Raw genomic sequence first — 22,759 nt, 5'->3', positions numbered from 1 at the left:
CCAAAAAATAAAATTAAATTCAAATATTTTTTACCCAAAAAGATAGGTATTGGGCCGAACAAGCCCAATCCAACCTCACACCATGCACCCGCGCCCAAGCCCAAGCCCAGCCCAGCCCGCCCGACCGGACAGACAGCGGCGGCGGCGCACACGTGCGTGTGTGGTGATTTTTGGGTCTAGCCCATTTTGCCCATAAAGTCCCTCTCTACATAACTTGGGTACCTTTTGGGGCACATCCCAAGTTCTAATCCGATGCCTTATAAACCTATTCAAAACTTCCCACCAAATCAATGTGGGACAAGCCACTTTTCAACATTTAAGGATTTTCCACCAAAACTCCATTTCCATGGAGCATACTTTGGCTTCAATTTTCCATTCACTCAGTAATGGTTTTGAGCAACCAAATATACCACGTGAATCACAATGCGGCATAGAACGCGTTACCACTTTGACCCGCGAAAATCGACGCACGGGTTCCATCTAAATATTAGACCAAAGTTAGGAAAAAATCTATTTTTTACCCAGATTTTCCAAACCATTTTCCAACAATCCCCCATATGAATGGAATTTGATGACAACGGAAATGCAACAATATGCAGACTTTATCGAAAGAGTATAAGTTGAAAATATCTTGCATCAGGATAGATAGCTTTCGGCCTTGAACCATCCCTAGTGATAACCTATCGGACTTACTAGCTAACCAATGGACGCGATGCCTTGAATTGTTCAGCCGTTTGTGTAAGCCAAGACAATAGATTTCACACAAAATATCTTCTAACACATCGTGGTTCTCACTGTTGTGTTTATTTTGGCCTTGAACGCTCCTGGTTTTCATGAGTGTTTCTAGAGAATTTAGCCTTTTTCATTCTCATAGAACTAGCCCCAGTTCAACACTCATATAGGTGATTTTTATTGTGAGTATCTCCTTATACTCGTCTTGATTTTATGCCTCAATCAAGATATAAGTAATCATTAAAGCAAAGCTTATACCCCTACATACAACATATGTTGCAGATATCACTCTCACCATTGGAATGGGTAAGGAATTTTAATCCCTTGGTGATTTCTGGCAAGCCACACATAACTTAGTTGTCCCTTTGAACTTAGTTCTTGGGATCTCCAGTCATATAAGTAGGGTTACCATTATGATGACTCTTATGTAATATGCTTTAATCCCATCCCCTTCGATGAACTATACACTAGCTCTTTTGTCAAACCTTTTGTTAACGGATCCGCAATATTCTCTTTAGATTTTATATAATCTATTGAGATTATTTCATTTGACAACAATTGCCTTACGGTATTATGTTGACGACGAATATGTCGTGACTTACCGTTATACATATGATTTTGTGCCCTGCTTATTGCAGATTGACTATCACAATGAATGCAAATAGCTGGCACATGTTTTGGCCACATTGGAATGTCTTCTAAGAAGTGACGAAGCCATTCTGCTTCTTCTCCTGCTTTGTCTAAAGTGATGAACTCGGATTCCATTGTGGATCGGGCGATGCATGTTTGTTTTGTGGACTTCCAAGAAACAACAGCGCCTCCTAGCGTAAAGACATATCCACTAGTGGATTTTGAATCTTTAGTATCCGATATCCAATTGGCATCACAATAACCTTCGAATACTACTGGATATTGAGTAAAGTTCAAACCATGATCATGGGTAAATCTTAGATATCTAAGATCCCGAATGATCGCTTTCCAATGGTCTTCTCCGGGAATACTAGTGTACCTACTCAATTTACTAATTGCATAAGCTATGTCAAGAATTTTCTCAATATAATGAGATTGGGATAATGCATACCCGTCAGATGTTTTAGTAATTTTCATTCCTAATATAACATCTGCAACCCTCATATCTTTCATATCAAATCTTTTGTTAAGCATTTGCTTAGTTGATTTGATCATGTTTTGACTACTTCCAATGATAAGCATGTCATCCACATAAAGACAGACTATGACATATCCTTGGTCAGTGTTTTTAACATAGACGCATTTGTCACATTCGTTTATCTTAAACCCATTAGTAAGCAGTGCATGATCAAATTTCTCATGCCATTGCTTAGGTGCTTGTTTTAATCCATAAAGAGACTTTACAAGCCGACAAACTTTCTTTTCTTGCCCCGACACTACAAACCCTTCGGGTTGCTCCATATAGATCTCTTCATTTAGATCACTGTTTAAGAAAGCTGTCTTGACATCCATTTGATGTATTTCTAAATTAAACAACGCTGTTATAGAAATAAGCATGCGAATGGATGTTATTCTTGTCACAGGGGAATATGTGTCAAAATAGTCCAGACCTTCCTTTTGTCTGTAACCTTTAACTACAAGTCTTGCTTTATACTTGTCAATTGAACCATCTGCTTTCATTTTTTTTCTTGAATATCCATTTATATCCAAGAGGTTTAGAACCTGGTACAAGATCCACCAATTCCCAAGTATGATTTTGCATAATGGACTCAATTTCATTATTAACAGCCTCTTTCCACAAAGGTGCTTTAGGACCTGTCATTGCTTCCTTAAAGCTTTGAGGTTCATTTTCTAACAGGTATGTCAGAAAATCTGGACCAAAGGATTTTGATGTTCTCGCCCTCTTACTTCGTCTTGGTTCATCATCAGTTAAATCCTGTTGGTCGAGACCATTACAAGTCTCTTGTGTTTGATTATCATTAGTCTCTTGACCTTGTGTACAATCATAAGTTTTTTTCTGTGAACTTAATTCCTGTCTTTTCTTGTAAGGAAAGATATGTTCAAAAAACACAGCATTCCTGGACTCTATAATAGTGTTCACATTTATATCAGGTATTTTTGATTTATAAGTCAGAAACCGATATGCACTACTATTCTGAGCATAACCAATAAACACACAATCTACTATTTTTGGTCCAATCTTAGTCTTTTTAGGAACAGGAACTTCAACTTTTGCCAAACACCCCCACACTTTTAAGTATTTATAGGAAGGTGGTCGACCTTTCCACAATTTATAAGGAGTGCTGTAGGTTTTCTTGTGGGGTATTCTGTTAAGAACAAAATTAGCAGACAATATTGCTTCCCCCCCACAAGTTCTGTGGTAAGCCTGAACTTAGTAACATGGCATTCATCATTTCTTTTAGGGTTCTATTCTTCCTTTCACCAATTCCATTTTGCTGTGGAGAATAAGGTGCTGTAGTTTGGTGAATAATGCCATGTTGTGCACAAAATTTATTTAATGGTGCATCATATTCACCACATCTATCACTTCTAACCATTTTAATGGTTTGACCAAGTTGATTTTCAACTTCTGTTTTGTAGAGTTTAAACATTTCTAAGGCTTCATCTTTACTTCTAAGTAAATAAACATAACAATATCTTGTGCAATCATCGATAAATGTTATGAAATAATTCTTGCCTCCTCTAGTTTGAATAAATTTAAGATCACATACATCTGTGTGAATTAATTCTAGAGGTTAGTTTTCCTTTCAACCGATTTAAATGGAGCCTTAGTTAGTTTCGCTTTGATACAAATTTCACATTTATGATTAGGATTAATTTCAAATTTTGGTATATAATCTAAACCAATTAATCTACGTAAAGCATCAAAGTTCACATGTCCTAATCTACCATGCCATAAATTTGACTCAAGAATCTAAGCAAAAGATGTGTTATTCTTATTCATAGCAACTTTCGGTACAACTGTCATTACATTCAACTTAAAGAGACCATCACTCATGTATCCCTTACCAACATTCATACCACTCTTTGTTAATACAAATTTATCAGACTCAAAAACATACCTAAAACCATTTTTACTTAACAAAGAACCAGCAACTAAATTCTTCCGGATGTCAGGTACATGCAGTACGTTGTTGAGGGTCAGTTCTTTCCCTGATGTCATCTTCAAGATCACTTTTCCTTGTCCAGCCACAGTAGAAGTAGAAGAATTTCCCATGAAAAGTTGTTCACCATTTGCAGCCTCATTGTAGATAGTGAACATCTTCTTGTCCGCACATATGTGACAAGTTGCTCCATTGTCAACCCACCACTCTTTGGGATTTCCAACCAAGTTAGCCTCAGACACTACAGCAGAGAGGTTGATGTCATTCACCCCGTCAGAGATGTAATCTAGTTCAGTTACATTGGCCTGATTGGTAGTCTTCTTGCTTGTACTTTCATGATCCTTCTTAGGGCGGCGACAATCAGAAGCTCAATGTCCAGTCTTGCCACAGTTATAGCATTTTCCTTTGAACTTCTTGTTGCTATCGCCTTATTTAGGACCATCTCCAGTAAACTTCCTCTTTTTGTTATGTGGTTTGTGAACTTGTTCAACCACATTAGCCTTGGACTTAATGGGATTTTTCCCATTCCTTTTTTCAGCCTTACGGTTATCTTCCTCAATTCTCAGTCTTACAATAAGTTCATCCATGGTCATCTCTTTGCATTTATGTTTTAAATAATTTTTAAAATCTTTCCAAGCCGGTGGTAACTTTTCTACTAAAGCAGCGACTTGGAAAGACTCGCTCAGAAACATACCCTTAGAATGAACATCATGTAAAATTAATTGAAAACTTTGAACTTGAGAAATTATCGTTTGGGAGTCTACCATAACAAAGTCCAGATATTTACCGACAACAAATTTCTTCGTGCCGGCATCCTCTGTCTTGTATTTCTTCTCCAAAGAATCCCACAATTCTTTTGCTGACTTCAAAGGACTGTAAACATTATACAGTATATTGTCAAGGCCATTGAGGATGTAGTTTCTGCATAGGAAATCTGAATGTTTCCAAGCATCTACAGCGGCAACAACTGGCCGATCACTTTCACCCTCTTTAAGTATTGGAGCCTCTTCATGGAGAAACCGGGCCAAATTTAGAGTTGTAAGATAGAACAACATCTTCTGTTGCCATCTCTTAAACTCAGTACCGTTAAATTTTTCCCCTTTTTCTCCATGATTTATTGGTACATGAACATGGTTCTGGATAGGGACCGATGCTGGTGTAACAATTGGAGTACCACTTCCAATTGCAGTTTCAGTAGCAGTAGCCATAATCTCTGATTACAAAAATCAGAAAAATTAAAACACAAATTAATTTTCTAGTTACTAAAACTAGAAAATAAATTATAACACAAAATAATTTTATTTTCCTTGTTACTAAAACTAGAAAAAAAAAATACCACTATAATTTTCTGTAACACAAATTAATATTCTACAATTGTTAATGACACGAGTATATTACTACTAGTTGTCAAAGAAAAGAGACAGTATATTACTACTATCTGTCAAATAGGATAAATCACTATTTGTTTTTCCAACCAGAATATATCTTTATGAAATCACAGAAAATTAAATACAATGAAGATACCAAAAATGTTGTCTGTCTTAAGATTGTTGGACAATCTTCACTGTAATTAAAATAATTAATTCTGTTGTGTACTTAATAACAACTAGAATATAAAAGAAATAAAGGAAAGGAGAGAAAATGTTTGATTACAAAAATCAAACTAGAAATAAAATAAAATAAATAAAAACAGATTTTATTTTGTTACAAAAATAAAATTAAAATCTGATTTAAATAAACAAATAAAACAGAATAATAAATTAAACAACTTACTTGATTAATTTCTTCGAATAATAATCTGATCAAGTCTAGTGTTTGACACTGTGTCCTTAAGACAGATTCGTCCTCTCCACGGTGCTTTCAGAATATGGACGTCTATCTCCCAAGATGAAATGATCAACGACAAATATATGCAGCACTACAATATATTTGTACAACGAACACACTAAGTGTTTTATACTCTTTCTCACAAGAAAATAATGCAGCAAAATGAAGAGTATGAATGCAGAATTTTTATGGATGAAAATTGGAACCGAAATCCAAATGGGGAACTAGTCTATTTATAGATGTATTGGTGGCTGTAGGTTTTGAATTAAACAGGTGCAACCTGTTTGAACAGGTATGAAACCTGTTTGGTTTTGAATTAAACAGATTTAAATCTGTTGGTTTCAAAATTCAAACAGATAAAAACGGGAAGGGACCTGTTTGGGTGTATAGAAAAACCGGACCAGTTTATTTCCAGAATTAATTTGAATTTTGGATTTTATTTTTTCCAAAAAATAAAATAAAATTCAAATGTTTTTTACCTAAAAAGATTTTGGGTCCAATGGGTCTAGCCCATTTTGCCCATAACCTCCCTCTCTACAAAACTTGGGTGCCCCTTGGGGCACACCCCAAGTTCCAATCCCATGCCTTATAAACTCATTGAAAACTTCCCACCAAATCAATGTGGGACAAGCCACTTTTCAACATTTAAGGATTTTCCACCAAAACTCCATTTCCATGGAGCATACTTTGGCTTCAATTTCCCATTCACTCGGTAATGGTTTTGAGCAACCAAATATACCACGTGAATCACAACGCGGCATAAAACACGTTACCACTTTGACCTGCGAAAATCGACGCACGGGTCCCACCTAAATATTAGACCAAAGTTAGGAAAAAATCTGTTTTTTTCCCTAGATTTTCCAAACCATTTTCCAACAAAAGCACCATCGGATGTGAATTGATGTGAGTAAATACACTAACACCTTACAAGTAACTTCAAAGAAAGTATTATCAATTGTGAAAGTACCACCAAATAAAGCAACTTCGGTTGAGTATGCTCTTTATATTTTTTTAACCCTTTGAAAGGGTAGCATTTAGTATGTTTGTAGAGATGATTATGGTTCGTTCGTAAAACACATCACATGAATATTGTTAAGATGATAATAAAAATGAACCAAATGTCCACTTGCAAATTGCATGCTTCTATAAGAATTTAAATTTAAATTGAGTAACAAAAAGAAGGCTAAGATAAATAATACTAACAGTTGAATCCATGAAAGCAGCGACATTGGCCTTGTTCACGATTACAAATTCCTTGACCACTACAATCGTTTTTGCGGCTTTTACCACCGATAATCTGATAATAGATTATAAGCAAAAAAGGGCCTCACAAGTGAAAGTCAATTCAATTTCAACTTAAACCCTTAATTTTAGAAGAGCTTCAAAATTAAAAAAGGTAGCTTAGCTTCATTCTAAAAGACAATGAATTAAAATAGATTAAATTTGAAATATGAAAAGGTTTTACGAATCCAATATTTAAAAAATTAAACCCGCTAAAAATTGAAGTGAAGAAAATCAACTTCAAAAATCACAAGCCCACTACCTCTACAACTTTGACTACTTTAGCAATTGAATTACAACCAGATAACCACCTGCCAATCTTAGCCTTCCAAGGAGCACCATGGTAAACCACTGCCTTATGCAAGTTAGACGGAAATCATACATCAAACTTAATAAAAGTGTAACACCCGAAATAATTACAATAATCCAACTCCAAAAAACCAATACAAGATGACATAATCGAAATGATAAACGTTCATTAATCAAAATTAATACATAAAAGGTGATACATGCGATATACATTCATAAATAGTTCATCTTGAATCTACAGCATATATGACAAGTAGCGATAAGGAATGAAAGCTAAACAAATGTTCACATGCCTAGTAGCTTACATCTTTCCAAGTCACTGCTTGGTTACAACAAAAATAAGTCTAGCTCAACACAATTAAATCCATTGGCTTTAAAAAATAATTACTACAAAAGAGAAGCTCTTGTTCCAAATCCTTCCAAGCTACCATTTTGGTAGAGGCATGTCACCGACACCTGAAAATGGTTTTTCCCAAATAGGGTGAGCCAAAGCCCAGTAGAAACAATCTAACAAAATGTATGAATCTTAAGAAAATATAAGTATGATATGCATATCCAATGCCTACGATAAAATCATTTATAACCTTTTCACAAACCATGCCATGTCGAACTTTATATCTCGATTAATTTTATCTCAATTCATAAGCCATTCACCATTTCATTCAGACAACCAAACTGAGGGTTCAACTCAGTGGGTCTCTAACCAACACAGCTATTATAGAAATACTTTCATTTTGCCATTTTAAGGATATTTCGTCTGCGAGAATTGGCACCCATGTATACGCGCGATTTTCGAGACTTTCACCATGGACACACATGCCAACTTAATTTAATGGAGTCCATCCCCTTTCTTCTCCCACACATGAAGTACATCCCCTTTATTCTCCCAAACATCATACATTTACAATGTATCAAAGACATAGTTATATTCAAAGACAACGGATAAGGGATTAGTATCTGTGGTGAAGTGGTTTGGAAATACTTTTCTGATCCTGGGGGACGCTCGTGATCCTCTGCTAGTCACCTGAAATGGAACAAACACTCCGGTCGGGGGTGCTGGAATTAGCACTCCGATGGGCAAGTCAGTCTCTGTATTCAAGATTACTTGTTTTCTAAGTTAAGCTTAATAATTCTCACATACCTTTCTAGAACTGAAGATCTTGTATTTATAGTATTCTTTTTGGGCCTATGGGCTGGGCCCATCCTTGTTCTGTTACATATTCCTCTACTCGGCATCTGTTCTACTGGCTGAGGTACTGGTTATTCTATTCGGCTCCTTGATTGATTGATTGGGGTATATGCCGAATAGAGGTTACGTTTCGGACCAGACACGCTTATCCGTCTCCATGGATCTGATGAAATTCGGCTCCCACAATTGCCCTCCAAACACCCTACTAGCATCAGTTAGTCGGCGTGTTTGGCTTCTAGCCTGGAAAGTCAAAAATTCGGCGGCTAACCCTCTTCCCAATGCGTGTCAGAACGCGCACACGCTTCTTAGTCATTGTAACGCCTTCCCGCCCCTTCATACATTGCTTCCATTTAATATGATTTCAAATTGTCTCTTCGAGTATATGTCCTGAATATTCAAAAGATATCTTGCTCTCCCTCTAGTGCAACTCTATCTCTTCGCGGCTTCTACAACTCCTTGTTTCTCGCCTCTCTCTTCGTCTCCTGTAAGTCTTCTCCTCCTTCATTTTTTATCCCGCTTCCTTACTTGCTTTTAACTTTTTGTAATCCTTGGGTTTGGCCAAAAAATGGCAAAACATCTGAAAGAGCTCCTTTTGGCGGATCGAATCTCTGGCTTTTGGCACCATTTCTCCATCCCTGATGATGTCCATCTGTCACTTTTGGCAGACAGCACCACTGATATGCAGAGGGAAGATGAGACCACAATCGTCTTTCCTTTGTTATCAATTGCTGAGGGTGGAGTCCACTTTCCTCTTCACCCACTTTTTAGGACCGTTCTTAGATACTGGGGTCTAATCCCTTCCTAGTCCAATGTGAATTTCTTTCGCATCATAATGGGGATTGTAGAACTAAACCGCCATCTTAAGATCAAATTAGGTATTCCCGCCATTCGACACTGTTACGTCCTAGCCAAATCTACTGGCCGGCTAGGGCGCTACTTTCTTAGAGCCAAGGATATTGATCATCACTTAGTGACTATGCTTGCCAGCTCTGGCAAGCGTGTCGACGACGTGATGGTCGTTGTCTGCGGCAATTGGGAGTTCGGCGAAGGCGAAGATCGCCTAGACTCGGTGCCGAGGAAAAAGGGAGAACCAGGTGGCCAATTGGATTAATCGTTTCCGTTATTTCCATATAAATTTATTCGGCATTGTATTCATCTAATCGTTTTGTTTATGCAGGTAGTGATTTGAAGAGAGTGTTGGTTTCAGACGACGACGCTGTGCTCGCAGAAATTAAAACCACGCTACAATTCGTCGACCGTCCAGACCTTAAAAAACAAGGGAGGGCAGCCCACATTCTCTTGTGGTACGAGCCAACTTACACGACGTTTTCGGCGGCAGACAATATTCTGATCGCACGAGGCGACACCATTTACGGCCCTCATCTTCCCCAGCTTCAAAAACTTGAGGCAGATCGGCTTAGAATCATCTGATTTTGAACACATGGAAGAACAAGTGGCCGAACCAATCGCCGAGTACCCGGACCAGTTAGCCGTGGAAGTTGACGAAGCTATTAATTCAACCTTCGAGGAAGCTGGATTGAACTCTTCTGACCCTCCGTCTACATTAGGCCGAGGGGACGCCTTTGAAGATATTTTTACAAACTTGGGAGACCTTCCCAGCGATTACTCTGAGGATATGGCTGGGGAAAATCTGACGCAGATGGCGTGGAAGAGAAACGCTGAACACATGGCCGCCCGACAAAAGGCCTAGGCCATTCGTTCTGGACTTGTTTCGGCTGAATCTGTTCATCCTACTGTCGTAGAAAAAACGGCTCACGTTGTCGTGGTCGAGACGGAAAAAGATGTCGAGCGTCCAATTACAGAAGAACGGCCGATTTCAGAGGATCGGGGCGAAAAGCGAAGCGATGAGGGCAAGGATGGCTCTGAAGAAGGACCCATTGATAAATGACCATGCTTAGAGGAGTCGGCTGTGGTTGCTCCTTTTGTTATTGAGCAAAAGATAAAAAACATGCCAATCTCCTCTGAAGCATCGGCTTTGAAAGATCCAGCTGTGGCATTGAGTTTAGCTGCCTCGGTCTCCCTGCCGGCTGACAAGGCGACCTTTCGTGCCGAGCCGGATTTGGTAACGGTAGCGTTAGCTGCTCAGTCAGCCCTTCTGGTATGTGACTAACTCCTTTGTTGGTTTGGTTTGTATTCGATGTTTTTTGGAATGTGACGATCCTTTGTTTTGCAGACGGTTGGAAGGATCGCCAAATTAGGGCGTCGCCAGCATGAAGCCGTTGAAAGGATTGGCCGCTTGCAATCGAAAGTCGATAGTCAAAGGAGCAGGGCGGAGTTTGAGGCAATGAGAGCCGCAATGGAAAGTGCGCGGGCAGAGGTTGAGAAGGAAAGGGCCAGGACTGCTGATCAACTCAGATCTGATGCCGAGGAGAGGGCAAACGCGAGCGAGGAATCGCTCATGTTAGCCAAGGAGGCGCTTACGAAACTGGAGGTCGAGTTTGAAGAGTTGAAGCAGGCAAAGGAAAAAACTAACTCTGAGGCTTCTGCAGCGTTCGAGGCTAGAAAGAGCGCCGCCTTTAATGACTACGTAGAAGAAGTCCCCAAATTTGAGAATCGGGGATTCAGACACGGCTGGCTCAAAGCCCTTGCTGCAGCTAGAGTTACATTGGCCATGCCAATTCCATACGAGCAGGTGGACGTTAAGCCGCTTGAGTCTGATCCTGAGACTTGATTTGGGTGACATTCCAGTTTTGTTAGGCTTTTCTCAATTTCAATGTATGTTTTTTGTTAGTTGACCTTCATCTTTTTTGGATTTTTATATGTAAAATGTCCGCTGTTAGCGCCCAATTTATGAATGAAAATTTTATATGCTCTCAAGTTATTTCTCATATTGTTTGTTGTATGACCACATAATTAGGAGAATCAGCAGTTAGAACAAAATGTCAAGATTACGTGAAACGACAGACTTAAAAGCTGATTAAATTTAGGGATCTGATTTAATCTGATGTAATCATAAACAAAATGAATTCGTGAATATTGTACTGATAAATCGATTCGGTGGAATGGCTAGGGCACTCAAGTCGACTAGATTGATGAATCTGCCCTTGCCCCAGCTGGTTCATGATCGTAGAACGCCAAATCACATGGTACTTATGAATCTTGTACTAAAGAATCGATTCGGTGGAACAGTTGGGGCACTCAAGCCGACTAGATTGATGAATCTGCCCTTGCCCCAGCTGGTTCATGATCATAGAACGCCGAATAACATGTTACTTATGAATCTTGTACTGATGAATCGATTCGTGGAACGGCTGGGGCACTGAAGCTGACTGGATTGATGAATCTGCCTTTGCCCCAGCTAGTTCATGATCGTAGAACGCCAAATAACATGTTACTTATGAATCTTGTACTGATGAATCGATTCGAGGAACGGCTGGGGCACTGAAGCCGACTGGATTGATGAATCTGCCTTTGCTTCAGCTGGTTCATGATCGTAGAATGCCGAATAACATGTTGTGAATCTTATACTGAAGAATCTATTCGTGGAACGGCTGGGGCACTCAAGCCGACTAGATTGATGAATCTGCCCTTGCCCCAGCTAGTTTATGATCGTAGAACACCGAATATCAGTGGTTGATGGGGTGATTGGGGCAGATGACTCAGTCGGCGCCGGGTTATTGACGCTTCAATGTTAATGAGATTGCCTCGAAGGTGCTGCCCTCTTAGTGAATAAATGGGCGTGTACTTCATGAACGAGGGTCCTATTTACGTGCTCAGTCGGCAACTCAGTCCAGCTCTTTGAGGAAGATTAAACAAGTACGAATGTCAAATAGACTTTTCTTCAATAGCAGAGGTGAAGCGAAGATGCTAGCTGAGCTAAGTGGAGCCATGAGTCGAAGTGGTGAACCTTCACGTACGGGAAGTAGGACTTCGAGGGATTGGGAGAGACACCAATCTCTTCGTTGTCGAAGCAGGTCACCCAGGAGGGACAAACAGCCACAGCGTAAGTCTCCCCAACCCCGTCCTGGAAGGGAATCTGACCCGACTCCTCGCCCATTGAGTTTCGCGATCTTCGTGGGTAATAGACCAATGACAGAGGTGGATTCGATCATTTGAGATCTAAATGTGGCAATCGAGTTTGCTCTACAGATTTTTCCACCTGAAGTTCAGTAATCGATGGTAGGTTGGCAGGACTTCGAAGTGTTTCGTGAAGGCATTCACAGGTCGGTGAGGGGACTGTACATGGCTTACGAGATAGGCATGTGTCTCCGCGCCGCTCGCCGCAATATAGAACAGAGAGATGAATGCATTCGGAAGTTAGAAGCTCGAGCCGAGAAGGCCGAGCCTGAGCTCAGGAAAATAAAGTCCACTAAGCCTCAATCGGCCAACCACCCAAACCTAGTTGTGGAAAAGAGGGTTACTCGATGGCTGATTAGTGATGCAATCAACGATCGAAACATGGCCAACATGTTCGCGATCAAGACTGCGAGGGCTGCGGCCTATGAAAAAGGCTTTCACGATGGCCGAAAGATCAGAATTCAAAAAACCAAGGAGAAACTCGCCGAAGAAGTTTGCCGATGTGAAAATCGTGGATTTAGGCACGGTTGGATCAAGGCACTTCAGCAAGCTGAGAGTCTCCAGGCAGCAGGGTTGGATCTGGCGTTTCCGTTGTACCAACAGAATGATATCCCCTTCTCCGATTTCGAAATTGAGAACAGTGATGACGAAGAAGCTGCCGAACCGAAGAAAACCTTGAAATGATTACATAGATCGAAAGTGAAATTATGTACTCATTGGCTTAATTTTAATAAAAATGCTTAGTTCTCAATTTGTAGCGTACTGGTTATTTATATTAGTACACATTTTATTCCAAATGTGCGCACGTTTTTCATTACGTTTATGCGGCTTGAACAATCTTATCTAAATATTTGCATTTTTCGGCCTTTGTACATTGTTTATTTGAACTGTTTGTTTCGATGTAATTTGGATAATAGTACATTGTACATTGTTTATTTGAACTGTTTGTTTCGATGTAATTTTTATTCGGCACAAACGTGTTTGCATGTGTTATTGTATAAACATTGACCGGCCCGAGATAACTAGTCATTTCGGCGGCTCGGTATGAGAGCAGTTACATTAAGTATTTAATTGACATAATTATGTTACGCACGGAGGCTTAAACGGCCCAAAGACGTGGTGCGCCCATGGCCCAAATAGGTCATTCGCTGATGGCCCTCCGAATCTGGATCTATTTGGTTAATTGTGGTATCCACGAGGCGCTCTGAATTCAGAGGCCCAATCGGCCCAAAGACGTGATATCCACGAAGGGCGCTCCGAATCTGGAGGCTTTTTCAGCCCAAAGACGTCATGCGCCGATGGGGCTCCGAATTCGGAGACTATTTGGCCAATCGTGATATCCACGAAGGGCGCTCCGAATCTGGAGGCTTTTTCGGCCGAAAAACGTCATGCGTCGATGGGGCTCCGAATCCGGAGACTTTATTTGGCCAATCATGATATCCACGAAGGGCGCTCCGAATCTGGAGGATTTTTTGGCCCAAAGACGTCATGCGCTGATGGGGCTCCGAATCTGGAGACTTTATTTGGCCAATCTTGATTTCCACGAAGGGCACTCTGAATCCGGAGGCTTTTTCGGACCAAAGACGTCATGCACCGATGGGGCTCCGAATCCGGAGGCTTTTTCGGCCCAAAGACGTTATGCGCCGATGGGGCTCCGAATCCGGAGACTTTATTTGGCCATTCGTGATATCCACAAAGGGCGCTCCGAATTCGGAGGATTTTTCAGCCCATAGACGTCACGCGCCAATGGGGCTCCGAATCCGGAGATTTTATTTGGCCAATCATGATATCCACGAAGGGCGCTCCGAATCCGGAGGATTTTTCGGCCCAAAGACGTTATGCGCCGATGGGGCTCCGAATCCGGAGACTTTACTTGGCCAATCGTGATATCCATGAAGGACGCTCCGCATCCGGAGGCTTTTTCGGCCCAAAGACGTCATGCGCCAATGGGGATCTGAATCCGAAGACTTTATTTGGCCAATCGTGATATCCACGAAGGGCGCTCTGAATCCCGAGGCTTTTTCGGCCCAAAGACGTCATGCGCCGATGGGGCTCCGAATCCGGAGACTATTTGGCCAATCGTGATATCCACAAAAGGCGCTCTGAATCCGGAGGCTTTTTCGGCCCAATGACGTTATACGCCGATGGGGCTCCGAATCCGGAGACTTTATTTGGCCAATCATGATATCCACGAAGGGCGCTCCGTATCGAAAGGATTTTTCAGTCCATAGACGTCATACGCCGATGGGGCTCCGAATCCGGAGACTTTATTTGGCCAATCGTGATATCCACGAAGGGCGCTTCGAATCCGGAGGCTTTTTCGGCCCAAAGACGTCATGTGCCGATGGGGTTCTGAATCCGGAGACTTTATTTGACCAATCGTGATATCCACAAAGGCCGCTCTGAATTTGGAGGATTTTTTGGCCCAAAGACGTCATCTGCCGATGGAGCTCTGAATCTAAAGACTTTATTTGGCCAATTGTGATATCCACGAAGGGCGCTCCGAGTCCGGAGGCTTTTTTGGCCCAAAGACGTCATGCATCGATGGGGCTTTGAACCCGGAGACTTTATTTGGCCAATCGTGATATCCACGAAGGGCGCTCCGAATCCGGAGGATTTTTCGGCCCAAAGACGTTATGCGCCGATGGGGCTCCGAATCTGGAGACTTTATTTGGCCAATCGTGATATCTATGAAGGGCGCTATGAATTTGAAGGCTTTTTCGGCCCAAAGACGTCATACGCCGATGGGGATCCGAATCCGAAAACTTTATTTGGCCAATTGTGATATCCACGAAGGGCGCTCTGAATCCCGAGGCTTTTTTGGCCCAAAGACGTCATGCGCCGATGGGGCTTCGAATCCGGAGACTATTTGGCCAATCGTGATATCCACGAAAGGCGCTCCGAATCCGGAGGCTTTTTCAGCCCAAAGACGTTATGCACCGATGGAGCTCTAAATCCGGAGACTTTATTTGGCCAATCGTGATATCCACGAAGGGCGCTTCAAATCCGAAGGATTTTTCGGCCCATGGACGTTATGCGCCGATGGGACTTCGAATCCGGAGAGTTTATTTGGCCAATCGTGATATCCACGAAGGGCGCGCCGAATCCGGAGGCTTTTTCGGCCCAAAGACGTCATGTGCCGATAGGTTTCCGAATCCGGAGACTTTATTTGGCCAATCGTGATATCCACAAAGGGCACTCTGAATTTGGAGGATTTTTCGGCCCAAAGACGTCATCTGCCGATGGAGCTCCGAATCTGAAGACTTTATTTGGGCAATCGTGATATCCACGAAGGGTGCTCCGAGTCCGGAGACTTTTTCGGCCTAAAGACGTCATGTGCCGATGGGGCTTCGAATCCGGAAACTTTATTTAGCCAATCGTGATATCCACGAAGGGCGCTCCGAATCCGGAGACTTTTTCGGCCCAAAGACGTCATGCGTCGATGGAGGTCCGAATCCGGAGACTTTATTTGGCCAATCGTGATATCCACGAAAGGCGCTCCGAATCCGGAGGCTTTTTTGGCCCAAAGACGTCATGCGCCGATGGGGCTCCGAATCCAGAGACTTTATTTGGCCAATCGTGATATCCACGAAGGGCGCTCCGAATCCGGAGGCTTTTTTGGAACACCGTTGAACTGGAATTTGTAGTGAGTAAATAGGGATCTTTGCATTACAGAAAATGAGATGTACATGGCGAACCGTTCAGAACAAGCATCACTGCCTACAAGTCGGGTCAATGATAAAATTTACGTAAATGCGTGGAGTCCCAAGGCCGTGGCAGACTCCTTCCTGACATGTCTTTGAGCCGATATGCCCCTACTCCTGCGATCAAATCAATCTGATAGGGGTCGTCCCAGTTAGGACCCAATTTTCCATCAACCAGTTTCTTGGCAGCTGGCAGTACCTTCTTCAGGACAACCTCTCCTGGCGTGTAGCGGCGTAGCTGAACATGTTGATTATATGACTTAGCATGCTGCTGTTGATACCGCGCCATGGATGCGAGGGCATGATCTCTTCGTTCTTCAATCAGAACCAAATCCAAGGCCAGCATCATGTCGTTTTGGTCCATATCAAAAACTGTCGATTTCAAGGTTGGCAGGCCGATCTCCAGGGGTATGATTGCCTGGGTTTCAAAGCATAGAGCAAATGGCATTTCCCCAGTAGACCGCCTCGGCGTAGTTCGATTAGCTCACAACACACTCAGCAATTCTTCGACCCATTTGACTTTAGCTTTCTCCAACCTCTTCTTGATGCCGTCCAAGATGGATTTGTTAGAGGCTTCAGTTTGACCATTGCTCTGAGGATAGGCTGGCGTAGAAAAGTAAGGCCGGATACCATACTTGCTGCACAATTCTCGGTAGATGCCACAATCAAACTGGGTGCCGTTATCTGAAATGAGTGCTCTCAGAATGCCGAATCACGTTATGATGTTTCTCCAAACAAAACGTTTCACGTCGGTATCTCGGATGTGCGTTAGTGCCTCCACTTCTACCCATTTTGTAAAATAATCTATCGCGACAATCAAAAATCGCTTGTTACCCGGGGCATGAGGCAGTGGTCCGACGATGTCAAGCCCCCATTGAGCGAACGACCAACGACTGGTTATGGAGCTTAGCTCTTCAGCAGGTAGGTGGGTCAGAGGAAAGAACTTCTGGCACTGATCACACTTCTTTACGTAACATTCGGTATCTGCTCTCATTGTCGGCCAGTAATACCCTTGTGTCACGGCTCGGTGGGCCAAGGACCGCCCGCCAAAATGGGCGCCACAACCGCCTTCATGTATTTCAGTCAGAAGCTCCTCGACTTTGTCCGGGTGCACACATTCCAAATATGGACCAGAGAGGGATTTTTTATAAAGCTTTCCTTGCGGATTCAAGTAGTATCGCAGGGCTTTGTTTCGCAGCTTGTGTGCTTCTTTCTTGTCCTCTGGGAGCTGTTCGGAAGACAGGAATGTAGCAATGTGATCCATCCAACTCGGTCCAGCTTCTATAATATTGACCTGGACTTCCTTCGAAGGGCCAATGCTCGGCTCCGGGATAAAGCCTACTTTGATGGTCCGTTTAATCTCTGAGTTAATGGCGGAGGCTAGGCAGGCAAGGGCATCTGCATGTGTGTTCTAATCACGTGTTATCTGGTTCAATTCATGATGGTCAAATTTTGCCAGCAAGGAGTTGGCCGTTTTCATGTAAGTCGCCATACGGTCGTTTTTTGCCGCGTACTCCCCCTTTAGCTGATTGATCACTAGTTTTGAATCGCAAAATACAAGCAAACGCCGAGCTCCCAAAAGATGTGCATTCCGCAAACCGACTAGAAGGGCTTCATATTCGGTTTCATTATTTGATGCTTCGAAGCCGAGCTTGACGGCCTGCTCAATTATTGCACGGTTGGGAGCCATTATTACAACTCCGGCTCCGCTGCCCTGCTGATTGGATGATCCATCACAGTACAGCTGGCAAATGTCCCCAACATAAATTCTCCAGTTCGGCTTCGGTCAAATTTCATCGGACTTGAAATCGGCAAGACCCCCAGTGAATTCGACAACAAAGTCGGCAAGCACCTGTCCCTTGATGGAGGTTCTAGGAAGAAACTGAATGTCGTACTAGCCGAGTTCAAGAGCCCACTTTGAAACACGTCTTGATGCTTCTGCACTTCGTAGTACTGATCGGAGGGGATAATCTGTTAGCACCCCAATGCTATGTCCCTGGAAGTAATGCATCAGTTTTCTTGCCGCCATGACTAGGGCTAGGATGAGTTTTTCCAGCGGAAGGTAGCATGTTTCGGCGTCAACCATTGCCTTGCTCACATAATACATTGGCCGCTGCTCTCCTAGCTCTTCTTTTATTAGTACAGCGTGGATGGCTCTATCGGAAACTGCCAGATACAAAATGAGCGGGTCACTAGCAGCAGGTGTTGTCAAGAGTGGTACTGAGTGGAGGTAGGCCTTGAGGCCGTTGAAGCGGCTTCGCATTCGGCGGACCATTCAAAAGCCTTTCCCTGCCGTAATGTATGAAAGAATTGTCGGCAGCTATCTGTAGATCGACTGATAAACCTGTTGAGTGCATTGGCCATCCCCATAAACTTTTGAACATCTTTTACTGAACGAGGGGAGCCGAGTTCCAAGATTGCTGTGATTTGCCTCGGGTTGGCCTCGATTCCTCGATGGTTGACAATGTAACCCAAGAACTTGCCAGAGCTGATCCCAAACGCACATTTGGAAGTGTTCAACTTCATACTATATTTGCGTAGAATGCTGAATGTCTTTTCTAGATCGGCTATGTGATTCTGCTCTTCCTTGGACTTGACCACCATATCGTCAATGTACACTTCCATAGTGTGGCCGAGTTGCTCCTTGAACATGGCGGTGACCAGTCTTTGGTAGGTTGCCCCTGCATTTTTCAGCCCAAAAGGCATAACTTTATAGCAGTAGGTTCCTCTTGGAGTGAGGAATGCAGTTTTGTCCTGGTTCTCTAGATGCCTGGCGATTTGATAGTAACCTCTATAAGCATCGAAGAAGCTCATACGTTGATGGCGTGCTGTTGCATCTACAAGTTGGTTGATTCTGGGTAGGGGAAAACAATCTTTGGGGCAGGCTTTATTTAGGTCCATGAAGTCGATGCACACTCGGCAAGTCCCATTTTTCTTCTTCACCACCACTATATTAGAGATCTATATAGGGTAGGTCACTTCCCTAATTGCCCCGGCGTCAAGCAGCCTGTCAACCTCCTCAACAACGGTGGCAGTGTGCTCTACGGCTGACTGCCAGCTTTTCTGAATGATCGGCTTGCACTTAGGATCGACATTCAAATGGTGCTGTGAAACGGATGGATCTATACCCGGCATCTCATATGGAGTCCGCGCAAAGACATCGAGGTTGCTGAGCAGGAAAGAGATTAACTGCTGTCTGTCAGCCTGATTCAGGGAGGCCCCGACCATGAAGAACTTATCTAGGCTTCCATCGATTTCAACTCGGTCTAAGCCTTCCGTGGCCTTTTCATTTGGGAGCCGCCCAACATCGTCGAGGTTCTCTCGATCCGGCACCTCAATGGAATTCACCTGCAATTCCTTTGGCATTTTTTCAGCAAGGAGATAACATGCTTGTGTCGATTTCTGGGAGCCACGGATTTGCTCAATACCGCGTTCTATCGGGAAGCATAGCAGCTGATGATAGGTGCTTGGCACGGCCTGCATAATATGCAACCAGGATCACCCCATGATGAGATTATATGACGATGGCAGCTTGATGACTAAGAATTCCACATCCACTGTTCGGGAGCCTGCTCGAACGGGTAGTTTAATTTTTCCCAACGGGTACTCTGGATTGGCATTGAAGCCGAATAGTGGGTAAGGGGTCAGAGAGAGATCCAATTCAGAGAAGCCGAGTTTGGTAAATGTCTTATAGTACATAATCTCCGATGTGCTCCCTGGATCAATGAGTACGCGCTCAACTGTGAATCGGTTTACGAGTAACTCAATTACCAAGGGATCAATGTGGGGCAGTGTTATTCCGACCAAATCCGAATCATCAAAAGTAATGCCCTCGACTTCATGGGGCCGTTTAGCTAGAGTGAGTTGGTCTTGAGGGTCAGACTTCGACTGAATCGCATGCACCGCCGATGACATTGGCAGGCTGTATATCATGTGTATCACACCGAGCAGAGGTGAATCCTGTCTCAAGGCTATCACTTTGGTTGGGTTGTCTTTTCGGACGTACTGTTATAGCCGGCCATCTTGTACCAATTCCTCCCGGAGGTCCTTTAGTGCATAACAACTATCATTATCATGGCCATGGTCCTTCTGATACTCACACTGTCTATCCCGTCTTCTCGTGTCGGGAGGTCCCACCATTTTCGACGCTCATTTGAAGAACGGAAGGTGTTGGATTTTGGACATAACCGCACTGATCGGCTCTGTCAACTCTGTATATTTCTTGTCGGCGCGCCTCGTGCACCTGCTGTCAACTTGCAGCTGTTCATTTTCTCGGTGGGAGCATTGGTCGCTTGATCGGCGGGAATCCCGTCTCTTATCTCATTTCGCTCGATGCCGTGGTTCAGGGCTCTGAGGTGCTACAGAATTTAACGGCTGAGCAATTTCAGCAGGAGCCGTCTTGTTGGTCATATTGCCGGCTTTAACCCTCAAGGCATCATCTTCCACTTTACAGTATTCTTTAACTTTCTTCATCAACGACCAAACTGTTTTGGAGGGCCGTCTGGTCAGAGAGCTGCGGAGAGCGCTGTCGGGATGCAGCCCCATCTTGAAGGCGGTGATGGCCATGGAGTCATTGCAAGCATCGTCTACCAGATTGAAACATTCCCAATACCTCACCGAGTAGGCACGAAGGGTTTGCCCGGGTTGAATCTGCATTGCCTAGAGGGAATCGGCTTGCTTTGGTTGGACCTCATTAGTGATGAACCTTGCCGTGAAGGATTTTTGGAGTTGGTGGAAGCTTTTAATCGAAACCAGCTCCAGTTTGTAATACCACCTGACAGCTAGTGGTCCCAAACTGCTCGGAAATATTTTGCACATCAAAGCCTCGTCATCGGCATGGAGTGTCATGGCTTGCTTGTAATGGCAGATGTGATTGGTGGGATCTAATTTACCATCGTACAAGGTGAATGATGGTGCATTGAATTTCTTGGATAGCACTACCTTTGCAATCCGTCGTACAAAAGGATCGTGTTGATCTTCATCCGAACTATTTCTTCTTCGCTTATGCCTTATAGGGGGACTCTCTTCAGAAGAACTAAAAGTTTCAGATCGTCCCTTCTTCTTGGGCTCTGGGGATAATGAGTCGGAGTTGCTATCAGTGTCTTGTTGTAGGGCTCGAGATCGGCGACCACCTGCCCTCACAGGTCATTTCGGGCCTTGGTGTGCAACTTGTTTGGACTTCGCCATCTCCAAGGCCAAATCCTGAAAGGAGACATTCGTTCTCTGCGATCATGTTCTCCAACCTTTGTTCATTTTGCTTTGCTTGTTCCATGATCGCTTGCATTGCTTCATGCTTTGGAGTAGAGGGTGAGGTGAAGTTCAAAGCGCGTCTTGCGGGGATAGTCTCCAGTCCGAGCATGTTTGTTGGAGTAAGGTCGTCTCTCTGCGTGGTTTCATCAGTGACTATCGGAGGGTCTTCTGTTACGCTCGCCATGTATGTGTTTGAGTATTCCCACAGACAGCGCCAATTGTGGTGAAGTGGTTTGGAAATACTCTTCTGATCCTAGGGGACGCTCGTGATCCTCTGCTAATCACCTGAAAAGCAACAAACACTCCGGTCGGGAGTGCCAGAATTAGCACTCCAACGGGCAAGTCAGTCTCCACACTCAAGATTACTTGTTTTCTAAGTTAAGCTTAATAATTCTCACATACCTTTCTAGAACTGAAGATCTTGTATTTATAGTATTCTCTTTGGGCCTTTGGGTTGGGCCCATCCTTGTTCTGTTACATATACCTCTACTCGGCATCTGTTCTACTGGCTGAGGTACTGGTTATTTTATTCGGCTCCTTGATTGATTGATTGGGGTATGTGCCGAATAGAGGGTACGTTTCGGACCGGACACGCTTATTCGTCCCCATGGATCTGATGAAATTCGGCTCCCATAGTATCAATTCACCTAATTTTCATGCAATTTCTATAATAATCATAGCTATCCTTCACCAATAGCCCAAAATAAATATTTCTAAACAGATATACAATCTCCAAGACTGATAAATTATCCAAATTTCCATAGGTGAGAGGTAATACATATCCCACTCTACCATTTATATAAACATCCATCCAATTTCATATTCCCAATACCAATTTCATTTATTTATACAAAATAACTATTTGAGACATTTTAGGACAAAACTCCATTTTCTTCCAAAATCCATCCTGAGTATCAAAATCAACAAATTTATCACAACACAACCTCACATCTCCTCCCATAACCATTTTTAATACATACATTTAAAAACACCTCTTCTGATTTTAAACCAAAACCCTAGGTTTGTTCAAAATCATCCCAAATTTCAATATTCTTTACACATCAACAAATAACTAAGTTAAAACTCATAGAAGAGTGTAGAAAGTTCCTACCTCGAACCTAGAGATCAAGGAAGCAATGGAGGAACTTCAAAGATGCTGAAACCAAGTTTTATTTAGATCAAAACGTAGCCCTTGAGGTGCTCTACCTTTTTAACAAAGGTACAAGGGTAGAGGAACCATCAAATCTAGGTGAAAATGTAGAGAGAGTGTGAGTTTTAGAGAGAGAGAGAGAGAGGCTCTAGATCTAGGGTTTTCAGAGAAAAAGACGTGAAAA

The sequence above is a fragment of the Camellia sinensis genome, chromosome 15, assembly GCF_055761805.1.
Source record: "Camellia sinensis isolate YWXY chromosome 15, ASM5576180v1, whole genome shotgun sequence".
NCBI lineage: Eukaryota > Viridiplantae > Streptophyta > Magnoliopsida > Ericales > Theaceae > Camellia > Camellia sinensis.
The sequence above is the reverse complement of the archived record's forward strand: the minus strand, read 5'-3'. Positions refer to the sequence as shown.